Source organism: Loxodonta africana, chromosome 4 (genome assembly GCF_030014295.1).
Source record: "Loxodonta africana isolate mLoxAfr1 chromosome 4, mLoxAfr1.hap2, whole genome shotgun sequence".
NCBI lineage: Eukaryota > Metazoa > Chordata > Mammalia > Proboscidea > Elephantidae > Loxodonta > Loxodonta africana.
The window spans coordinates 184283135-184299278 of record NC_087345.1 but is presented as its reverse complement, the minus strand read 5'-3'; positions in this window follow the sequence as shown (position 1 = coordinate 184299278).

Below are 16144 nucleotides of genomic sequence, written 5' to 3'. Positions count from 1 at the left end.
GGGACCCTCACAGGGCGAGTCTCAAGTGGACGTAGAAGGTGCTACTGAAGAAGAAATTGTTTTCATGTGTGCTAGCTTCCTACATTCTTTATTTCCTTTTTCTTTTCTGCTCTTAACATTTCCATTATCTTTTCGACATCAGTGTTTCCCATTTCCTTCACTGATTGCCGGTGTTTAGAAGAGTTTGTGCTAAGTGTTAAAGTAAGCATTGGGGTGCGGAGAAGAAAATTCGGTTCCATGTTTATAATGAAATAACTCACAGTCTAGACATGGAATCAATAAAACCACAAACTTTCCTAATTTTGAAAGTTTTATACCCTTTCTAATTCTAAAAGAGATCGAGTTAGTTTACATAATAAAACGCAACACAAAATAGCTAAATATGTAATTGTGAGACTTTAAAGAGTTGGTGAAAACATCTAAAAGCAACCAAAGGGTAAGATCTGTGCCTATGGTGAAAGAATATTAAAAAGTACAAGTATGGATTCAATTTGTGTATGAAGGTTTTTAGCAGCCGAGAGTAATTGAAAAAATAAAAATACATCAGATTTCAAAATTTTTCTTTTTTAACAAGGGAAAATATCATACCTCATAAAAATTAAAAACTTTTGTTTACCAAAAGAGTGAAAAGACAAGCTGTTAACTGGGAGAATGTCTTTGGAAACCATTTATCCAACAATAATCTAATAATATGTATAAAACACTGTGACAACTGAACAACAAAAAGACCAATTACCCAATCATAAAATGGACAAAGGACTTGAATAGACATTTCCCCAAAGAGGACATTCAAATGGCCACTGAATACATGAAAAAGATGATCAATGTCATTAGCCATCATAGAGATGCAAATCAAAACCACAGTGAAATTAAAGAGCCCTGGTGGCACAGTGGTTAAGAGCTGGGCTGCTAACCAAAACACTTGGAAACCCTCTGGGGCATTTCTGTTCTGTCCTACAGGGTGACTATGAGGCAGAATCCATTTGACAGCAGTGAGTTTTTTGTTTTGTTTTGTTTTGTTTTTTAAGATAAAAAAAGAAAATAACAAATGTTGATGAGGATGTGGAAAAATTGGAACTCTTATTCATTGCTGGTGGGAATGCAAAATGATACAGCTGCTGTGGAAAACATTGTGGTAGTTCCTCAAAAAAACTAAAAATAGAACTTCCATAAGACCCAGCAATTCCACTCTTAGCCAAAAGACTTGAAAGCAGAGATTCAGATACTTGCACACCAATGTCCTTTGCAGCACTATTCACAACAGCCAAAATGTGAAAACAACCTAAACACCCATAAATAAAATGTGATACATACATATGATGGAATACTTCTCAGTTATAAAGAGAAATGAAATATTCATACATGTTACAATATGGACAGACCCTGAAGACATTATGCTGAGTGAAATAAGTCAGTCACAAAAGGACAAATATTACATGACCTCACTTATATGAAAAAACAATACTAGGCAAATGTATAGAGACCAAAGATTCTTAGTGGTTACTGGGGGGGGGGGGAGGGGAAAGAGGGAGCTATTGCTTATAGACTGCTGAATTTTTGTATACAGAGAAAGAAAAAATTGCACTGATTAAAGGTAGGGTTGCACAGCCAATTAATGTAATTGCTGTCAATAAGTTGTACGCTGTGAAAATTAAACTGATGAACAACAAAAGGGAGACAGAAAACATAATAAGCGGAGAGATCTGACCACTCCTGGAATTAAACTTCAGAAGGAAATTTTCAGATGAATTAAAGAGAAGGAACATAGCATTATAAGAGCAAAAAACAAATGCAACACAGCTCCTGGGGCCTGGGGTCAATAGTAAATTAATTTCTGTTCAACTTTGAAACCACGCCCACACTCTCTCCTTTATACCATGTGTGATGGTTGAAGTTGTGTGTCAACTTGACTGGTTTGCAGTTTGATAGTTGTTAATGAGGTAATCACCTCCATACTCAGATCTGATATAATGTGATTACTTCCTTGATGAGATCTGTTGTGAGCAGCCAATCAGTTGAAAGAAAGTTTCCTTGGGAGTATGGCCTGCATCCAATATTGGTGGACTTTCTGGCAAGGCTCACTTGCTATTGCTCACTCTGCATCCTGTAGCTGGCTTCTGTTCATCTGACCTCCAGTTCTTGGGCCTTGAGATACTAGTTTACCTGTCATCTTACCTGCTGATCTTGGGATTCATTGACCTCCACAGCCTGTGAGTCAGAGGCCTCCTACCCAATCTTCCAATCTTGGATAAGCCAGCACCTACAGATACATGAGTCAGGAGTAGCCTCCAGCCTGACCCACGAACTTGCCTCTACTGTCCAGCCTCTGTAACGGTATGAGCCATTTCGTTTATATCAATTTCTGTCTATATATTTATATGCTGCACTGATTTTGCTTCTCTAAAAAACCCAGCCTAAGATATTTAGTACTGTGAGTGGCTCTGGAGAAACAAAATTGTAAAGACGAGTTTTCTAAATTGTTTCTCATGTCTGGTTAGTCTTAAAGATGTTAATGGCTCTGGTTCCAATAGTAAAGAGGGTATAGCTAATTTATGGCATGAGAAGGCAATAGAAATACACAAAATATCACCACCAATAGATCAGGTATTGGTGAGAGCCAAGGCTTGAGTGATTGCATGTTTGATATTTTTCTACAATTTTTTTTTTTTCCAGAATGTCAAGTATAAGGAAGCTGGTTTCTTGGTCCTACTTTTACTAGACAAAGTAGTGGAAGAAAGAGATGAACTCAGGGCTTCAGAGTCAAAGCTTAAGCACCATATAACCAAACTCAAAATTTCCCCTTGTGCCTTGAAAGAAAGTCTTATTTCTTGGAGTAACAGAGCTGTATTGCCAAAAACCAAAACAAGAGTCCCATCATAAGAGTAGCTGAATTACAACACCAACTCAATTCTAAACCTCAAGTGGTATCTGGAGTTAAAGTGAGGGCATTGACTGAAAAGAAATGGAATCCTGAGACTTAGGATGGGGACACACGGGCAGGTAATCAGGAAACTGGTGACAATGAGCCCCTAAATTCCATTGAATCACTCCTGCTGACAGAACCAGCCTTCTTACTCCCATCTGAAAAGACTACTCCATGTTTGCTAAGCCACCTTCTTCAGTAAAACCATTAGCCTTTCCACTCCCATCTGATGAGATTAGCACAGATGTGTCTGAATATCCTTTGTCTGAGTTATTGCCTGGGGCACCGCCTGAGGCAGAGGCCTTATAAGATAATGCTGAATGTTCTCAGAATGCATCCCTGCCACTCATTTGGCTTCTAGACCTGTAACTAGACTTAAGTTTCAGCAAGCCCCTAAGGGTGAAGTACAAAGTGTGACCGAGGAGGAGGTATGCTACACTACAAAGCAACTGCTTGGCTTTTCTAATATGTAAAAACAGAAACCTGAGGAATATGTGTGGAAATGGCTACTAAGGGTGTTGGATAATGGTGCAAGGAACATAAAGATGGATCGGTCTGAGTTTATTGATATGGGTCCACTAAGAAAAAAAAAAAGAGATACTTAATTCAATATTTCAGCTACAGAGGTGAAGAAAGGATCTAAAAGTTTATTTGATTGGGTCACTGAAGCAGAGATTACACGGTGGCCTACACTAAATCAAGTTGAACTACCAGATCTGCCTCGATATACTGTAGAAGAAGGTATCCAAAGGCTTAGGGAAATTGAAATATTAGAGTGGATTTATCAGGTTAGAACCACAGACACACACACGACATGCCCAGAGGACACAGCCTTTACCACAATGGTGAGGAACAAATTTGTGAAGGGAGCCCCAGATCCTCAAAGACTTCTGTAACTGCTATTTTATTAAGTTGATTTGACAGTGGCAACTGCCCTAACTAAAGGCAGCTAACTACAATGGATCCCATGGGTAGAAGAGGCCAAGTGTTGGCATTCAATCAACAAAGGAAAAGTGGGCATGGTTACTGTAATGGACAGTGGAGTCAAAGCAGTAATCAGAACAGTCTGACTCATAGGGACTTATGGCTTTGGCTACTTAGTCATGGTGTCCCCAGGAGTGAAATAGATGGGAAATCTACCAAATATTTACTTGATGTGTACAACCGGGAGAATTCTAGGTTGAGTGAATGTCAGTTTACCTTGAATTGCCAGAAAAGAGAGTCATAGCCCCTCAATCAAATCCTAGACTTGAGCTAGTTTACAGGCCCACAACCACTTGAATCAAGGGGATTCTGGGTCCCCTTAAGGAAACACCCCACTACACTGCCAAAACTTCATGGTGTTAATCTTTCTCCCAGCCTTCCCCAAAGAGACCTATAGCCTTTATGAGAGTGGCTGTTCACCGAGGAAAAGGAAATAATCAGACTTTTCAGGGACTACTAAATAATGGCTCTGAGCTCGCACTGATTCCAGGAGACCCAAAACATCCCTGTGGCCCACCAGTCAGGGTAGGGAGGATGTGGAGGTTAGGCGTTTAATGGAGTCTCAGCTCATGTCCTTGTACAGTAGGTCTAGTGGGTCACTGAACCCATCCTGTAGTGGTTTCCCCATTTCAAGAATGCATAATTTGAGTAGATATACTCAGTAACTGGCAGAACCCTCACATTGGATCCATGACAAGAGGACTAAGGGATATTATGGTAGGAAAAGCCAAGTGGAAGCCATTAGAACTGCCCTACCTAGGAAAATAGTAAACCAAAACCAATACCACATTCCTGGAGGGATTGTAGAAATTAGTGCCATAATCAAGTACTTGAAGGATGCAGGGGTAGTGATTCCCATCACATCCCCATTTAACTTGCCTAGGAGGCAGGGGTGGTGATTCCCATCACACCCCCATTTAACTTGCCTATTTGGCCTGTGTGAAAAAAAGGTGGACCTTGAAGCACGACAATGGATTATCAAAAACTTAACCAGGTGGTGACTTTAATTGTAGCTGCTGTTACGGATGTAATTTCATTGTTTGAGCAAATTAATGCATTTTTGGTACCTGGTATGAAACTGTTGATCTGGCTAATGCCTTTTTTACCATACCTGCTTTGAAGGATCACCAGAAGCAGTTCTCCTTCAACTGGCAAGGCCAACAACATACCTTCACAGTCCTACCTCAGAGGTATATTAACTATTTGGCCCTATGTCAAAATTCAGTTTGTGGGGGCCTTGATCACCTTTCCATTTCATAAGATGCCACACTGGCCCATTACATTGATGGCATTATACTAGTTGGATCTAGTAAGGAAGAAATGTCAGTGACTCTGGACTTATCGGTAAAATATTTGTGTTCTAGAGGGTGGGAAATTAATCTGATAAAAAAAAAAAAAATCCCTGTGCCTTCCACCTCAGTGAAATTTCTAGGGGCCTAATGTGTGGAGCATGCTGAGATATTCCTTCTAAAGTAAAGAATAAGCTATAGCATTTTGTCCCTCCCAAAACTAAAAAGGAGGCACAACTCCTAGTGGGCCTGTTTGGATTTTGGAGGCAACATATCCCTCATCTGAGTGTGCTACTCTGGCCTATTTATCAAGTTACTCAAAAAGCTGTTGGTTTTGGGTGGGGGCCAGAACAAAAGAAAATTCTGCAACAGTTTCAGGCTGCTGAGCAAGCAGCTCTGACTGTTGGGCCATGTGATCCAGCTGATCCAATGATACTTGAAGTGTGAGAGTGGCAGATAGAGATGCTGTTTGGAGCTTTTGGCAGGCCTCTATTGCTGAATCACAATGCAGACTGTTAGGATTTTGAAGAAAAGCCCTGCCATCCTCTGCAGATAACTACTTTCCTTTTGAAAAACAGATTTTGGCCTGTTACTGGCCCTTAGTAGAGACTGAACACTTACCCATGGGCCACCAAGTCACCTTGCAGCCTCAGCTGCCATGAACTGGGTGTTGTGTGACCCACAGAGTCATAAAGTTGGGCATTCACAGAAGTACTCCATCATTAAATGGAAGTGGTATATACAAGATCAAGCCTGAGCAGGACCTGAAAGCACAAGTAAGTTGAATGAGGAAGTGGCCCAAATGTCCATGGTCTCCACGCCTGTTACTACCTGCCATCTCCCAGTCTGTACCTATGGCCTTATGAGGAGTTCCAGTTGACTGAGGAAGGGAAAATACATGCCTGGTTTAAGGTGGTTCTGTGCTATAAGCAGGCACTACTCAAAAGTAGATACTGGTAACATGACAGCCCCTTTCTGTGCCCTCTCTGAAGGACAATGGTAAAAAGAAGTCATCCCAATGGGCAGAGCTTTGAACAGTGCATCTCGTTGTTCACTTTGATTGGAAAGAGAAAAGACCAGATGTATGACTATATACTGATTCTTGGGCTGTGGCCAATAGTTTGGCTGGAAGGTCAGGGACTTGGAAGGAGCATGATTGGAAAGCTGGAGACAAGGATTTATGGGAAAAGATATGTGAATACACCTCTCAGAATAGGCCTGAGAAGTGAAGATATTTGTGTCTTATGTGAATGCTCACCAAAGGGTGACCTCGGCAGAGGACGATTTTAACAATCAAGTGGATAGGATGACGTGCTCTGTGGAGACCACTCATCCTTTTTTCCCCAGTTACTCTCATCATTTTTCAGTGGGCTCATGAACAAAGTGGCCATGGTGGAAGGGATGGAGGTTATGTATGGGCTCAGCAATATGGACTTCCACTCACCAAGGCTGACTTGGCTACAGCCACTGCTGAGTGTCCAATCTGCCAACAGCAGATACCAACACTGAGTCCTCAATATGGCACTATTCCTCGAGGTGATCAGCCAGCAACCTGGTGGAAGATTGATTACATTGGACTGCTTCCATCATGAAAAGGGCGGCATTTTGTTCTTACTGGAATAAGCACTTACTCTGGATATGGATTTGCCTTCCTGGCACACAATGTTTCCACCAAAACTACCATCTGTGGACCTATGGAATTCCTTATCCACCATCACGGTATCCCACACAGCATTGCATCACATCAAGGGGATTTTCTCATTCCAAATTGCTCATTCCGAAGCTAACAAAGTGTGGTAATGGTCCCACGCTCACGGAATTCACTGGACTTACCATGTTCCCTACCATCCTGAAGCAGCTGGCTTGATAGAACAATGGAGTGGCCTTCTAAGACACAATTACTACACCAGCTAGTTGGCAATACCTTGAAGGGTTTGGGCAATGTTCTCCAAGAGGCTCTATATGCTCTAAACTAACATCCAATATAAGGACGCCATTACTCCCAATGACTCACTTGCAAAATTTTTGCTTCCTGTTCCCACAGCCCTATGCTCTGCTGATTTAAAGGTCTTAGTTCCAAAAAGAGGAGTGTGCCTACCTGGAGACACATCACTGATTCCACTGAACTGAAAGTTAAGAATGCCACCTGGCCACTTTAAGCTCTGGATCAACAGGCAAAGAAGGGTGTTACCATACTGGCTGGTGTGATTGATCCTGATTACAAAGATGAAATTGGATTGATATTACATAAAAAAATGGAGGTAAAAAAGAGTATGTCTGGGGTGCAGGAGATCTCTTAGGATGTCTTTTAATATTACTACGCCCTGTGCTTAAAGTCAAAGGAAAACTCCAGCAACCCAATTCTGACTTGACTGCTAATGGCTCAGTCCCTTCAGGAATGAAAGTTTGGATCACCCTACCAGGCAAAGAACCATGACCAGCTGAGGTGCTCGCTGAGGGCAAAGGGAAAATGGAATGAGTGGTGGAAAAAGATAGTTCTAAATACCAGTAATGCCCATGTGAACAGTTGCAGAAACAAAGACTGTAACTGCTGTGGGTATTTTTTCCTTATATGTGTGCCTAAAATATTTTTGCTTTCTTCACTTATAAAATATAAGATGTGAACATGTCTAGAGCATTTTTGGTTGTACTCGTGTTAGTTGTATCATGTTAGGTGCAAGTATGACTTTACAGTTGTCTTTATTCAGGGATTATGTATGGTTTAAGGAGATGTGTACAGGTTCCAAGTTGACAAGGGATGGATTTTGGTGGTTAATATTGTGTGTTAACTTGATTGGGCCGATCCTCAGTTGTTTGGCAGTTAAGATGTTGTTTGGCAGTTTGTCATGATGTAATCTCGTCCATAATGGGATCTGATATAATGTGATCACCTCCATGATGAGATCTGTCATGAGTAGCCAGTCATTTGAAAGGGAGTTTCCTTGGGGGTATGGCTTGCAGCCATTTTTGGTGGACTTTCTGGCAAGGTTCACTTGCTTTTGCTCACTCTGAATCCTGCAACTGGCTCCTGGTGTAGGTTCTTGAGCCTTGAGATAGCAGCTTACCTGCCATCTTACCTGCTGATCTTGGGATTCTTTGGCCCACCACAGCCTGCAAGCCAGAGGCCTCCTACCTGACCTTCCAATCTTAGGTGATACAGCACCTGCAGATATGTGAGTCAGGAGAAGCCTCCAGCCTGGCCCACAAACTTGGGACTTTCCAGCCTCTACAACTGTGTGAGCCATTTCCTTTCTATATATATTTATATACTGCATTGGTTTTATTTCTTTAGAGAGCTCGGCCTAAGACACCATGTTTGTAAAAGAAACCGTATTATCAATTTGTGAACATTAGTATTTCAAAGGCCTTCTTTTTGTTGTTGTAATAAACATAGCACCTGCAGAACAATAATATTTATTATTAACAGATATTGGAAGGAAAGGTGTCACAATAAATTAGTTGTAATTATGCAACATAGAGAGAGCCAAGTTTACATTAACATATATTTAAACTAGAAGACATAAGAATCACCCACCTACTGTGTACAATAGTTACCCAGTAACAAGTTCATCATTAAAAAGGGTTAAAATCCTCTGTCAGAATTATTAGAGCAACTTGTATAACTTCACTTGTTCACCATAATGTTAATGGAAAAATAATTGTTTGATGTTGCTAATATCAAAGAAGTAATTGTTTAGAGGTCAAATGTTTGCGAAACAGTTAGTGCATACCATTAAGAGCTGGGTCTGGGGAGAAGAAAACAGAGTACAGATTGGAATGCTGATACCAAAGAGTGACACTTTCATATTTTGCAGTAGATCTGACGCTGATTAGAAAGAGAAGAGGCTAGAACAGAAAGTATTATCTAGATTTCTCAGGAAATTTATATTTATTTTAAGCCTGTAATTCAAGAAGTTGAACATATTTTGTTATGCTTGGGGCCATTTCCACATCCCTGCCTAATACCAGAGATTTAAGAAGTGCCCAGTCCAATGAGAATATACCAGTGTTTTGTGTAAATGTGGTTTAAGAAAGACAATCTTACAGATACTCTCTAGTTCTTCTATCTTTATTTGGTGATGAGTGTTGCTTTTATTGTGTACAGTCATACCCTGGTTAGTACACTATTTTTGTGAATGCAAATTGTCCCACTATATAACACAATGAACCCTAGAATTTCCCCATACATAACTTAACGCTAAGGCTAAATTCTGACTGTGACTCAATACTGTAATTGCTGAAGAGCTGAATTAAACATGAATGACCATGTTAGACTGTGTGGGTTATGGGTCACTAGTAGAATACAGTAATTAGAAACACTATTCCCTTGGTGCAATCGGGTCAAGGGCAGAGTTCTTGCAAGCTATTTATATTGCCTCAGGAATTTTCTGTTCTCAACATCACCAAGGTTTATATAAATGGTCATTAGGAAAAATTGACTGCACTGAACAAAAGTACATTCCGTACTTAGAAGTGTTTTTGCACATATTTCAAAAGGGTTGAGAGGGAGGGGAGGAAAGAGGGAGATTCTCACATTTTTAGAAAATCTCACATATATAAGGCTTTCACTAAAGCTAAAAAACAAAACAAAACCCCTGAGTGTAATTAATATTTTAAAGTTGTGCACAACCCATACTTTATATTGAAACTTCCCTATGAGTGAGGATGTGAAAACATAACATCATTTCACAGCAAAAACCTTTCCCCTTCTGAGGTTTTAAAAAGATTCTTCCCACTCACGTTCTCTTTCGTGCTGACCTTATAGTTTTGTTTTGTGTTTATGTTTTTTGTATGTGTGTGTGTGTGCAGTATTAATGCTACTTAACTCAAAATATGGAAACCCTGGTGGCGTAGTGGTTAAGAGCTACGCCTGTTAACGAAAGGTGGGCTGTTTGAATCCACCAGGTGCTCCTTGGAAACTCTACGGGGAAGTTCTACGCTGTCGCTCTCAGTCAGAATCAACTCGACAGCAATGGGTTTTTGGATTTGTGTTTAACTCAAAATATAACACAAATCCATTTCTATAATCCAGGGCCAAAGTATACTTTTAATACGCTAACGGTGTCAGTGGAGTGTAGGTTAGCAGTGTCATTTAATCTACCACTGAAACTGTCCCTGTGCTTTAGACTTCTCAGAAGTACCTTACAACCCTACCTGGAATTACCCTCTAACATTACACACTACTTGTATTCTTATTGGAACCTGTGATGATGATTTTTTTTAGTATTTTAGTAATTAAATCCTCTTGGCTAGCACTTTAAAGAAGTCCTATTCCTTATACTAAATTCTACATATAACTTGAAAAAAATCAGTGCTTTAAGGAGTTTAATAATTTTAATATACTACTTAATAATTACTTGCTTCCCTAGAAACTAATAAAAAACCAAATCATAGTTATGCCATGGAAAACTATAAGGCATTGAATAGCTCCAGGACGATATATGCTGAAATACCTTTTTATTATTATTATTATTATCGCAAAAGTATACGTGCTGTCTCCTGAGCCGGCACACGGCCTCATGATCAGAAGGGCCTTGTGCTTGCTGTTTAAAACTCTGCACTTGCCATCTTGACATTGTTTTGTTTTCTTTAAATTTGCGTTTTGTCTTCAAATTGGTGTTTTGTAAGGGAAGTCCTATGAGACAATGGCACTTGGGGGCGGGAGGGCGGGAAATGAACGCTTTGTGCATGTGCCATCAGTCTGCTTCCCCCACTTCCCCGGAATGTGACTACCAGCTCTGTCCTCGGCAGGGTCTGGGGGCCCACGGAGAGGGTCGGCGCTGCAGGTACACCCCATGGTGTCAACCTGCAGGACATGGCCATCCCTGCCCCTGCGGGTATCTGGTGGGCAGACATGTCTGGTGGGCAGACGGCCTCTTTTAAGGCTAGTCTTGGAGGAGCGAGCTCTAACCAAGCCCTATTCAAGTACTAAAGGAGTCCTGCAGCGAGGTTGATTGTTGAGGTTTTTGCTTTTGCTCTTAAGACTGGGGTAACTATTAGTGTTAATGAAGTCTTTTTAGAGAGAAATGTGCTGGATTAAGATGTTAAATCAGAGGAAAAACCACCTCAAACAACTGTTTAAATTCCATTATTTAATATAACAGAGGGGCCACTAGCGTCTAACTTCAAAAAACTGAAAACACATCCAGGTTATGTTACATTGTGATCTAAGCTGATGATAGCCTCCGGAAACCTTTGTGAAGAATTTTGAAGCAGGGTTACATTATCCCTGGGGGATAAACTCTCAGCAGCCCACCTGTACTCAGTAACTACTAACTACTAACCAATTGCTGTTGAGTTGACTCCTACTCATGTGACCTCATGTGTGTCAGGGTAGAACAGTGCTCCATAGGGTTTTCAATGGCTGATTTTTTGAAAGTAGATTTCCAGGCCTTTTTTCTGAGGCATCTCCAGGTGGACTAGAGCCTCCAACCTTGCAGTTAGCAACTGTGAGCATTAACTGTATAATCCAAGGACTCCCTTGTACTCAGTAACCAAACACCAAACCAAACCTGTTGTTTGGAGCTGATTCTGACTCATAGTGACCCTGTAGGACATAATAGAACTGCTCCATAGGGTTTCCAAGGCTGTAAACCTAATGCAAGCAGACTGCCATGTCTTTCTCCCATGGAGCAGCAGGTGGGTTCCAATCGCCAGCCTTTTGGTTAGCAGCCAAGCTCTTAACCACTGTACAGCCAGGGCCCCTTTTGTATTCAATAGTAGTGGTCAAAGAGTTAAGGAACAACCCCTGAGAGCAACTTGAGCCACTCAGACACATCACTTGATTTCTGTGATCCTCAGTTCCCTTCCTCATGGGATAAATTGAGATAATGTTAATAACACCTGCCTCATACTGCTACTGAGAGTAATAAAGGAGAAAATATTGGTAAAGTCCTTAGCGTAATGCCTGAAACAGCAATTGTTCAATTATCACCATAGCCACCATAATCTCAATGCTATGCATCTGGTCACTTCCAGCTCACTCCCTCTAGATATGAATTTGGGAAAAAAAAAAAATATATATATATATGTGTATATATATACACACACACACATATATTATATATATTTATCTAATTCACAGGAAAGTTAAAACAATAATTATCATAATGAAGTATTGCTCTGCTTAGACAAACATAAACCACAATGTAAGAAAAAATAATTCACTCTGCAAACATTTTCTGGGTGCCTGCTATGTACTAGGTGCAGGCTAAGCTCTCACAACCTAAAAATAGCTGAGACTTGATGTCTGGCCTACAGGAATTCATGGTCTAGCCAGGGAGACAAATGAACAGGAAGTACTGTGATGGGAGCACCTATCTTGGCGTTCAGACAGGACTGGACATATTGAAAAAAGGTGGTCTGGCTTTCAAGGAGTCTGTTTCCATGAGGCACTGAGTCGGTTTCTGTGAAAGATCTTATCCTGAGATGAGTCAGTTGCCAGACACTGTTCAATAGCCTGGCATCAACTATTCACGCCTGTTCACTAGAAGCACAACTATCATGCCTGGCTTTAAGGGGAAGAAAAACCAATGAGTAAAAATTTAAAAAGCACGTTCATTAAAGAATGCAAAATATTGGTACAAAGCAATGTAGAAATAGACTCCTAATACAGAGAATGGCCCCAAAGAGCCAATGTTGACTGCTTTTTCTCAGATTACCAACCTTTTGTCACATCTTAAACCCTTGTGCATCAAAAGTGGCAGAGCCTGTTTAGTACCAGGAGAACTAAACCATATGTGGGCATCAGAGAATGCCTTTTGGAAGTGGCAACATGTGGCCGCATTTTGAAGAAGCAATAGTACTTGGAAATAATATTTTTTAAAGGAATGGAGGCTATTAAGAAAGGCAGGCATTAATCCTAACAGAAGAAATTGAATTTACAAGACTTGAAATGAAGGAAGATGGCATGAAGTTCAGTCAGTCTAGACAGAGTACAGAGTTTAAGTAAAAGTTCAGAGGTATTGTCAGAGAAATAGGTAAGGCCTAGATCCAAAAAAGGCATCTCTGGGTGATGCAAATGGTTAATGCATTCCTGGGATAACTGAAAGGTTGAAGGTTTGAGTGCACTCAGTGGCACCTTGGAAGAAAGGCCTGGCAATCTGGTTCCAAAAAATCAGCCATTGAAAACCCTGATAAGTGCAGTTCTATTCTGATACACATGAGGTTGCCATGAGTTGGAGTTGAGATAACATCAACTAAAGCAAACCTGTTGCCCTCGAGTAGATTTCGACTCATAGCAACCCTATAGTACAGAGTAGAACTACTCCATACGGTTTCCAAGGAGCACCTGGTAGATTCGAGGGGCTGACCTTTTGGTTAGCAGCTATAGCTCTTTACCACTATGTCACAACGGGGAGATTCAAAAAGCTTTGCATGCTGTGACACAGAATTAGAACTTCATCAGCAAGACAATGGGGAGCCAGGGTATAATGTTAAGTAGGGGAATAACAATATAAAATTTGCATTTTAAAATGAACACACTACTTGCAGAAGAAGCAGTATATCAAAAGAGGGCAAACTCTGTGACAGGAGCAAACAACCTGAGGGTATGGAGGCTATTCAGGTAATACATGATGAGAAAACTGAATAATACAGGTGCAAGGAACAAGGTATGAGAGATATGAAGAGATTAAGAGGTATTTAACTATTATTGGAAAGGAAGAAGTGAGGAAGAGGGAGGAAAGGAGGTTAATTACCAAATTTCCGATGTGGGAGATCCTGTGGTGTCATTATTAAGATAGGAGGAATGCAGGAAGGAAACGGACGTGAGGGTGGGAGATGATGGGGATACAGTTCCAAGTGTGAGAATGACCTCTGATATGATTTACTGGAATCCTTGTGTAGCACAAAGTGTTAAGTGCTCCACTATTAGCCTAAAGCTTGGCAGTTCAAACTCACCCAGAAAAAAAAAAAAAAAAATCAGAGGAGCCTCAAAATGCAGCCCTGACAATCTGCTTCTGAAAGGTCATAGCCTTGAAAACCCTATGGAGAAGTTCTATGCTATACACATTGGGTCCCCTCGAGTGGGAACTGATGTAACGGCAACTAACAACAAAAACAACAACATGAAGTTACTGCTCGGAAGTTCAATAAAGAGATATGAGCTATGGGTGAGTTGAAAAGGTGGGAGTGAAAGAGAATGCATGGCAGAATTAGAAGTGAAGAGATTCAGGAATGAAACCCTAGGGGAAACTGATAACTAAAGAGAAAAAAGAAAAGGAAACAATCAAAAGCAGAAGGATAGGGGAAAACCCAAGAGGTACCATAAAACTAAAGTCAACAGCATGGTAAACAGTGTGAGTAATTCTTCCTTTTATTGACAGTCTGCTACGTATTTCTAAGTACCAGAGGCATTGCGAATATCAAGGCCTCATGGAGCTCACAGTGAAAGGAATCAAACTGTCAAAAACACCTCTGTTTATATGACAGTGCCACCACTCAAGCTGTCAGTTTGTTGTACTGTGGTGGCTTGTGTATTCCTGGAAGCTATGCCACCGATATTTCAAACACCAGCAGGGTCACCCATGGTGGATAGGTTACAGTGGAACTTCCAACTAAGACAGACTAGGAAGAAGGACCTGGCTGGCTACCTCTGAAAAAAATTGGCCAGTGAAAACCTTATGCATAGCAACTGAACAATGTCTTATATAGTGCTGGAAATTGAGTCCCTCAGGTTGGAAGACACTCAAACAAAATACCACTGGGGAAGGGCTACAATGATGTGGATTGAGTAAAGCTTTCATGACCTTCATTTGCTGATTCATTTGGCTGAAGATGAGCAGAAATATCTGCAAAAGTACATTAATAATTGGAATGTGGAATCTGCAAAAGTACATTAATAATAGGAACGTGGAATGTACACAGCATGAGGCAAGCAAAACTGGAAATACTAAAAAATGACAAGGGATGCATAAAGATTGATTCCCTAGGCATTACTGAGCTGAAATGGACTGGTATTGGCCATTTTGAATCAGACAATCATATGGTCTAATATGTTAATGGCATCACATTCATTGTCAGAAAGAACCTTAAAAAATCAATCTTGACTGAAGTTCAGAACTGTCAGTGATAGGATTATATCTACAAGCCTACAAGGAAGATCAGTTAATACGATTATTATTCAAATTTATGCACTGACCAACAACAACAACAAAAAAAAACCCTGGTGGTATAGTGGTTAAGAGCTACAGCTGCGAACCCAAAGGTTGGCAGTTCGAATCCACCAGGTGCTCCTTGGGAACCCTATGAGGCAGTTATACTCTGTCCAATAGGGTTGCTACGAGTTGGAATGGACTCGAGGGCAATGAGTTTGGGTTTTTGGAAACCCTGGTGGCATAGTGGTTAAGTGCTACTGCTGTTAACCAAAAGGTTGGCAGTTTGGATCCACCAGTCACTCCTTGGAAACTCTATGGGGCAGTTCTACTCTGTCCTATAGGGTTGCTATGAATTGGAATCGACTCGACAGCACTGGGTTTTGGTTTTGTTTTGTTTTGTTTTTTGCACTGACAACTAATTCCAAATATGAATAAATTGAAGATTTTTACCAATGTCTGCAGTCTAAAATTGATTAAACATGCAATCAAGATGCATTGATAATTTTTGATGATTGGAATGGGTCAGTTGGAAACGAAGAAGGATTGGTACTTGGAAAATATGGTCTTGGTTATAGAAACGACTTTGGATATCACATGATAGAATTTAGCAAGACTAACAAATATCTTTTTTTAACAACATAAATGGTGATTATGCATGTGGACCTTGCTAGATGGAATACACAGGAACCAAATGAACTACATCTATGGAAAGACATGATGGTGAAGCTCAATATCATCAGTCAGAACAAGGCGAGGGGCAGAACATACTATCAGTTGCTCATATGCAAGTTCAAGGTAAAGCTGAAGAAAACTAGAACAAGTCCAAGAGCCAAGTATGACCTTGAGTATAT